The sequence below is a fragment of the Rhinolophus sinicus genome, chromosome 3 (genome assembly GCF_057876585.1).
Source record: "Rhinolophus sinicus isolate RSI-liver-muscle chromosome 3, RSI-T2T, whole genome shotgun sequence".
In the NCBI taxonomy this organism is placed as follows: Eukaryota; Metazoa; Chordata; class Mammalia; order Chiroptera; family Rhinolophidae; genus Rhinolophus; species Rhinolophus sinicus.
The window spans coordinates 19,130,859-19,139,385 of record NC_142503.1 but is presented as its reverse complement, the minus strand read 5'-3'; the positions used below and the strand labels follow the sequence as shown (position 1 = coordinate 19,139,385).

The 8,527-nt window shown below is 38.4% G+C and overlaps 1 pseudogene; it reads right to left on the bottom strand.

Moving 5' to 3' along the window:
• Window positions 1–3,653: 3,653 nt before the first annotated feature.
• Window positions 3,654–6,324, bottom strand: LOC109450186 (ectonucleoside triphosphate diphosphohydrolase 6-like; annotated as a pseudogene).
• Between the last annotated feature and the right edge of the window lie 2,203 nt (window positions 6,325–8,527).

The window sequence follows — 8,527 nt, the reverse complement described above, 5'->3', positions numbered from 1 at the left end:
ATCGAACATATACATACATGCACATCCATTATGTATATTTAAAGAATGTGATAAAATCAAAGGTCGAGTGTTAGTATTTAGAAAACTACCTCAAAAGCAATACACACAAACACATTTTATTCATGCAGCATATCAGCACATTGTAGAATGAAAAGGCAAATAGGAAAATATGTTTTCTTTCTCTAGGGATTATGCCACCTCCTCTGTTCTTTTTATTTTATCATTTGCATTGCCATGGGGATCCGGGAGGTCTATTATTAAAACAATCTGTAATCCTAAACAAAAGAAACAAGCTGGTGATACAGATGGATTCCAATTGAAGAGAATAAGGTATAAAAAGGTTCAGTAAAATCATATTCTAGGAAGAATATGCAGAACACTGGTTTCCCCACAGGACTCTAATATTATATGAAATTAACTTTAAAACCCCTTTGTTATTATTACTCATTGATAGTTGGAGGTATCTTAGCTAAAATATGAAAAGAGGAAATATTCAGTTAATCATGACTCCACTTTTAATAAAATATTTTACTTCTTTACCAATTATAAAAATAATAAAAGTCCTGTCTGTACATAACTGCCAGAAATTCATTTGGAGGGTGAGTAACATTTGACTTCCGGTAAGGTCAGAAACTTTATTTGCAGAGAGATTTCACCCCATCTGTTCAGTCACACCTAAATGAACAAGGAGTAGGCACCTCATTTCAGTGAGAACAATCAGAACTTTTAATTGGGGATGTTAGAAACAGTTTTCTCTTGGCACTTGGATGTTCAACTTTTAAACTCAGCAGATCTGAAGAGGCCCTTTTACCATATGGACTCAATTGCCTTTCTGGAGAAAGAATAATGTCTCAGGTGACTAGTGAGATAAGAGAAGGAGAATCCTTGTCATCAGGTCCTTAGGGATATTTTTAAGTCTGTGATCTGATCCTGCCCTTAGTTTAGGAGGGTACTATGTATCTTATTTATTTATTTTTTTCTTAATCTGAGTTCATTCATTAATGTCCTATTTCATGAAATCCAAAACAAAAAGCCCCCAAAACAAACAAAACAAACAAACAAAAAAACCCTCTACTAGAAATATATTACATAATGTTAAAAGAAGAAATTAATTTCTTATTCTGGTAACTCCTTGGATCATTTATTCTTTTTGACTTGCTGGAGAACTGCTTCGGCAAAATTGAATAGCGTCAATGGCTTGTATTGAGAATAGAGGAAGGACCTCCTGATTTTTCTGAACTCTAGAATGTATTCTGTCTTTGAAGTCTGGGAACTTATTTTTCTCCCGCATGTAAAAGTTAAACTTCTCATAGTTCACCCAAGAGCAGTTAAGAACAAAACCTCTTTCCATTCAAAGCAGTCCCAACTCTCCATCTCTTTTGGCAAAGCAAAACCCAATTAGTATAGTTCTAAGTTTTACTTTCTTTTCTGATAAATATATTTATGAAATTTTATTCAAAGTAGAAATCAATCATTCAATGGGTTTAAACCTCACCTAACTTACCCTATGAATTGTAAAAATGTTGTATGAAATCTAAGACTATAGGCAGTGAGGTTAGATCCTGAGGTTATATATGGTTGAGGCTCAAAAGAAAGGATATTTAACTTTAAATCTCAGGCTAGTGATTTCACTCTATCCCTTCAGTCATAGTTCACTGAACAAGGAGTAGGTACCTATATTATTGTTTAAAAGTGTCACTGTCATTTATTCACTAAGTAACACAATATATTTTTGACAAGTATTGCTCTTGCTTGAGAAAAATTGATAACACTTTATTTCATTTCCCTCGTAAGCCTTTTTATTTTGAATGGAACATACAAGGTTCTGCTTGTTCTATTTATTGCACATTCCCTGCATGAATGACTGTAAGAACCAGGCAACAAGGATGTACAGCACATTGAAGCAGAATCAACCAAAGATGGACAGAGTCTCCCAATCATGCTCCTGATGCAGGACAGGTAGAATGAGCAGGACCCAGGATGGGTGGAAGGACAATGAACAACATCACTGTCCTTGCTGATGGATGGGCTGTGGCCAAAAACACCAGGTAAAGATAGATTCCAAGTACTCTGGCCCAGACAGATCCATGACTGTGGTCAGCAGGTGAGAACCACCCGTGAGCTCCCTGCCTTCTTTTGTCCTTTTGTGGCTGCAAACTTGGCTCCCAGTAGCATTTGGACATAGAGTCAATATTCAGAAGAGAGGTTGCTCAGAATGTAATTTTTATACAAGCTACTCAGCAGCCACATTACATGAACATTGTCACTCAAAGACCTGAAAACTAAAGCACTACAACTATAAATATTTTTCCAGCAATTAACACTCAGCATCAGGTTCAAATTTAAGCACAATTTTTGAAAAGCCAGGGCACACATTGTTTAATAAAGTGATATTTTGCCTTCCCCATCCCTTCTTCCTTGGGATATATGACTCTATTCACAGTGACAGCTCTGTCACTTAACTCCAAACCAAACCATTCAAAGATTTGAGGAAAACAGACATCTGTATAATTTCATATGTCTGCACCCAATGAATAGATAAGTGTGCTCAATTCCAAAGTTCACAGAAGTCTAACCGAGGACTCATCTGTCTTAGCCATGTGTTTTGTGGTTTTATTTTCTTATAGTTTGCTTTTTTCTTTGCTTACCCTGTGAATAGCCAGGACAGTCTATAGAACCTCCCCAAGCAATTTTTCCCCAGAGAAGGTGGAGGTTCCTGGAGGAAGCCAGGCAGGTGGCACAGATGGCAATAAATGACTCCTGTATTACAAGGACGCCCCATTACAGAGGGGCAGTGCAGGGTCTGACTCCTCCGCAAGACCTAGTGGGAGTTGAGCTTCACTGGCTTGAACCAGGTGTCCTTTTTTCCTGTCTGGTCCACTGCCCACTTAAAACAAACAGATAGACAGAGGAATCAAAGCCAGGACCTGCATTCTACTCCAGCCTTTGGAATCTCCTCCAACTCTTTGGTCTCCAGGTCACATGAGACGGGGCCACCTGTGCAGGTGAAGTTAAAGCTTAACCCTGACACTGAGAACTCTGCAAATCCCTGGGGCAAGTCTGCACAGAAGAACCCTATTAAGGTTAGAAAGGAAGGGGCTGACAGACCATATTGTGGGCCCTTTATCACAGTGAAAATAAGGCTGAAACCACATTGGTTGATGTCTAGCCAACCTATAGACCAGGAGAGAGGAGGGGTACATAAAGGTGTCATGTTCTGTTTTGTTTGTTTGCCTGTTTGTTTTGAAGAGTTAAAGTGAGGGGGAATGCTCAAAACCATTTGACCATATTTCAAAATCTATCCTAAGAATATAATAGACAGATAGAGGCAAATTGTGCTGTAGACCTCCATACATGAGTGTACCAACAAGCATTTCTTCAGTCCTCTCTCATTTTTTGACTATTTTTTTCAGTATTATTGATGTATAAATGACAAACGCAATCATAGTATATTTAAAGTGTGCAACGTGATGATTTGATATACATATACATTGTGAAAGGATCCCCACCATCAAGCTAATTAACAAACATCCATTACTTCACCTTTGTGTATGTGTGTGTGTGTGTGAACACTTAGATTCTACTCTCCTAGCAAATTTCAGTTATGCAATACAGTACTATCAACTACAGTTGCCATGTTATACATTAGATCCTCAGACCTGATTCACCTTTAAATGGTGACTCTTCTCATAGAGACTGTTGCCACTATTGTGAAGAGGCCCCAGGTTAAATCTGAGTGCTAACTGGGAGTTAGGGGGACAGGGCAGCTTGCAGTAGGAAGCCAAAAAGCTGGACTGCCAAGGAGCTTGACTCTTCTATTGGTTTAGTGAGTCAGTATAATGAAAAATGAATCCCAGAGCACAGATAATCTTAACATTGCCAATTTTCTAAGTCAGTTTCAGCACTTTGTTCCCCAGAAACTTGAATTCTTGCAGCAGCAAGCTGACATAGGTGAGATCCATGCATACATAAAAATGGATGGTTTTGTGGCTGGATCTCCATTATCCAACAGACATACTTGGCTGCAATCTCAAAGTTTCCAACCACTCTTCACTCTCTGCATCTATGAGACCAAAATTTTCTGCAAAGACCTAATACTTGGAAGATGAAAAAAAAAAAAAAAAAATCAAGTTCTTCACATCTTCCATCAAGTTCTTCACATCTTCCATCTTGTTCCTTTGTACTTTGTTTTAAAGGATTTCTTCCAGTATGATGGCATACATCTCATGGAAACTAACTGCCTTCTGTCCTAATATTCTGTATATTATTTCAACATGTTCCCATTTCTACTTTGAAACTGGGGGATAAACAAGGGTGGACCATTTCTTTTCAATCTTTAGCAGGTTCCCTTCCACACCACTCAAAATTATGAGCCTTGCCAATGTCAATCCAAGACCCAGGGGATGTAGAAATGCAACTTATAGGTTCTATTAATCATTTGGAATGATGTTATACCACTGACTGGGGATGTCATAAGTGTGCTGTCAACTCCTGGAAGGAAGGTAACCTGAGTAGATTAGGTCATCCCCCCAAATCCAGCATGCCTACGTTGAGTATTCCTATAGGTGGTTTTACAGCTTGTGAGGAAGTTGACTGTCATCCATGCTAAACCCCTTAATCTGTTCCATTCATGATGAAAACAGTCATTTTCTGTAAGGCCAGGACATGCCTTAAACACTTCTTTCACCTTTTGTCTTTTGCAGTTACTTCTGAGCCTTTTCTCCCAGGTCAGGCATAAATTAGCTGTTGCCTTGAGGAACAAAGAGGTGACCTTCCAGAAGGAAACAGGAATTCCTTATTTAACATCATCTCTTATTGTCCTTCCAAGGTCATCAGAATAAGCAGAAAGGCTCAGCTTCAGTGCTCTGAATCATGAGTCAAGCTGGGAATTTCCCTGGGCTATGGGGCAAACGGGAAGATGTCCGTGGGTACCAGTAATCCCATGCCAAATACGATCCTGTAAAAGACCTCATGGCCACATCCAGCTGTGGGGAGGTGGCTGCAGGCCTGTTAGCCTCCTCACACCCCTACAGCTTCCTTGAGAATGCTGAAGAAAACCCAAATGACAGAGGTGCAGTGCCCCTTTGATATATACAACGTACTAGACACACAAATGGCCCTGGGAGTTTTACCATCCTCATTATCCTCAGGTTCCTGTTTATTTGGTACTTTGCTCATTTATTTGTCTGAAGACTGTGCTACAGCTAAGACGGCACAGCTGGCACATGACAGAGCACAAACATGAATCCGCAGCTTCTCTCTCCAATTCAAAAGTACTTTATCAATTCATTTTTGTTGTTTCACAGGATTCTGTGATAGCATAGGCTCTTATAGGCTTTTTTATACAAATGGTTGTTCAGATTCTGGTGCTTTGCATGAGCCCTTCACAGTCTCCTTTGTCCCATCCATGGACATAGGTATCATTCCCCGGGATCAGGTAGAAGGAGGCTGCTTCCAGTTCTGCTGCCAGCTTCCCTAACAACACAATTTTAAATGAAGCAAATTGAATTTATTTCAAATTAAAGATAGATGGCTAGAACAACACTTAGCCTTGGATACATGGAAATAGTAGAACCTAATAGAATCATGTTTGTCTATAATATTAACCCAGCTCAATATTTAAAGGCCATGCAGAAACTCACAGTAGACAACACACCATATTTGAATGATCTTCAATATTTCACAATATTTTATAGGCATTTTAAAATTCTAGAGTGAAAGCATGGGTTTAAATACACTGTTTTACTGCTGCAAAGACTTCTCACTTCACCTACCCAGAGCCAGGCCGGACTTCATAGATTAAGGGCATGGTCCTCCATCAGGCTGTCCTCACCAGCTTTACGTTTGGAGGTCCTTGGGCCACGATCAGTTTTAACTATGAATTTGTGGGTTCTCACCATGCCTTCAGTTTTGATAGTTAGAACAATTCACAGAACTGAGAAAGAGCTACACTTTTGATTACAGTTTTATTATAGCAAAAAGATACAAATTAGAACCAGCCAAAGGGAGAGACACAGAGCAAAGTCCAGTAGGACTCCAAACACAGAACTTCTGTTGTCTGCTCTCCATGGTGGGGGAAGCATCAGCCTTCCAGTACATCACTGTGTGACAATACACCAAGTTGCCAACCAGGACGCTCACCCACGCTGCAGCAACCCGTTTCTTTTGGAGTTTTGTTACATAGGCATGGTTGATTGAATCATTGACCATGCTGTTGTACTCAATTCCCAGCTCCCCTCCCTTCTCCAGAGCTCTGGTTGATAGCATGTGGCTCAGAGCCCTAATCCTCACAGGATAAGTCTTTCTGGCATTGCCAGCCTCCATCCTGAGTCATCGCCTTAGCACAAGCTATCTAGGGGCCCACACTGAGCCACCTCAGTGTAAAACATCAAGTGTGATCGGAGCCCACCATGAATCACAATGACATTCCTATCACTAGGGAAGTCCCAAGGATTTAGATTTTGCTTCCTAGAAACTGGAGATGAAGGGGGACCAAATTTGTTAGTACACAACTGCTCAATCATAACAAAAATGAATTAAAAAAAATACTTCTGTGGTGTAGGGACATTCTAGTATAAAACCTAAGAAACAAAATCAGCGTTCTCACTCAGTAGTAAACCATTCAAACATGACAGAGAAGTTGGCCCAGAAACGCTCTGCTGGTTAAGCTAGAATTGTCCTCTGGAAATACTTTTGGAAATAGTGTAGCCTATAGAGAGCGGACCAAAAAAAAATAAATAAATAAAAATAATTTCCAGCATTTCATAGCATAGCAGCTATCAGAAACAGTGATGTTTTAAAACGTACTCTTAATCCCGTTTCATTAGGACTGTGTCTGTTTGGATATGGAGAGATGTATTCTGGAATGACCCCATGGTCCAGCAAATTCTAAAGACAATGGTTTCTACATATGTCAATAGAACAAGTTAGGAGCAAAATCACACATCAGATACTTGAGCAGTTTACATGAATGTATAATTCTGTATTATCTGTGACCCAGATGCACAGGGATATTTTTCAGATACTGTGGAATCTAACGTCATCAAGTGCTTCAGACTGCCTTTTCTGTAGGTAACCTTCCTAGGTTCAGATACCAGCTGTGTGCCTGAGGAAACTCAATTAACTTATGATGTTAATAATTTATAATATTCTCTCAGAAAAGTGTCAAATTTAACTAAAAATAACTCACATGGAGTGATTAAACAACATTTGACTCATAGCAAATATTTAATAAATGTGAGCTAATAGTGGTAATGGTAGTAGAAGTAGTAACACATATCAGAAAAGCTTTTAGCATACATTCTTACATCTAAATTATAGAATTCTTCCATCTGAAGTGTAGAATTATTTTTACTGAAAATTAAAAATCTAAAAATATGCCTTTTAAAACAGAGGAGACATTAGCTTTAATTAGAAGACATATTTTAAAAACACCTCTTTGGGGCAGAATAAAGCTCCAGTTTATATGCTATTGGTGTGCAGTTTTTGATAGTGCAGCAGTTGTCACAGCGATTTCAGCAATGAACTAGAAAGGAGACAGAGCACATGCTTACTAGTGAGGCTGGGGAAATGATTCTGCTTTTTTCCCCTTTGGCATTGCTTGACTGCTTCCATGACTGCTCATCTAATGTAGCTAAGAGACCACTTCCAAGTAGTGAATGAGGGCATTCACTTCTTTGTTCCAGGGTACTATTGAATGTGTAAGGGCTTTGTTTTACAGAATATTGATTTCCTCGATTTGAAATTCCTTTTCCATAATATAGCACCTAACCTGGGGTTCGTTTTATCCTCCAGTCATCTAGAGCCCATTTCCCTAACAATATAGCCAATCCGGTATCTACTGTCTAAAAAGCTCTATAAATTCATTTCTTACCATGGTTGTTATTATCTAGTGGAATCAAGAAGCATCGACGTCCTGATTGAAATACCACTGAAACGAGAAACTCAGCTCTTAATTCTGCTATTTTAGGGAATATATCTTTGAGTTACTCAATCAAATGCAGCTGTCACAGTTCACATTTCTTCATGTGCTACAATGAACATTACTTTTCTACTAAAATTCAATGTAAATATCTTTCCTTCCCTTCATGTTTCCAAAGCTAAAGACTAATAACTACATATGTCAAAACTTATTAAAAATATTATAATCTATTACATGTTACTGTAGACCATTTCATGTTTTGGGAAGACAGTTTTGCCTATTGATTTCTAAGACGAGATACTATATTTGTGAAGGCAATGTTTGTAACATTAAAATGAGAATTACTTGGAACTTCTGAGTACATCAATATTATCAAGGGCTAATTTTCAACTTTTGTGTAATAAGAACTCACCTAATTTCTCAAATGTCTGCATTGTAACATAAATGTCTTTATAAACACATGGGAATTGCAAAAATAAATGGTGATTCTCTGTGATCAATTTGGATAAAAATGTGTTCTCAGAACCATTCATGTATTCTTAGAATTATTGTGGTTATAAAATGTTACATTATATTAGAATTGTTTTTCTAAATAAATGACATTCA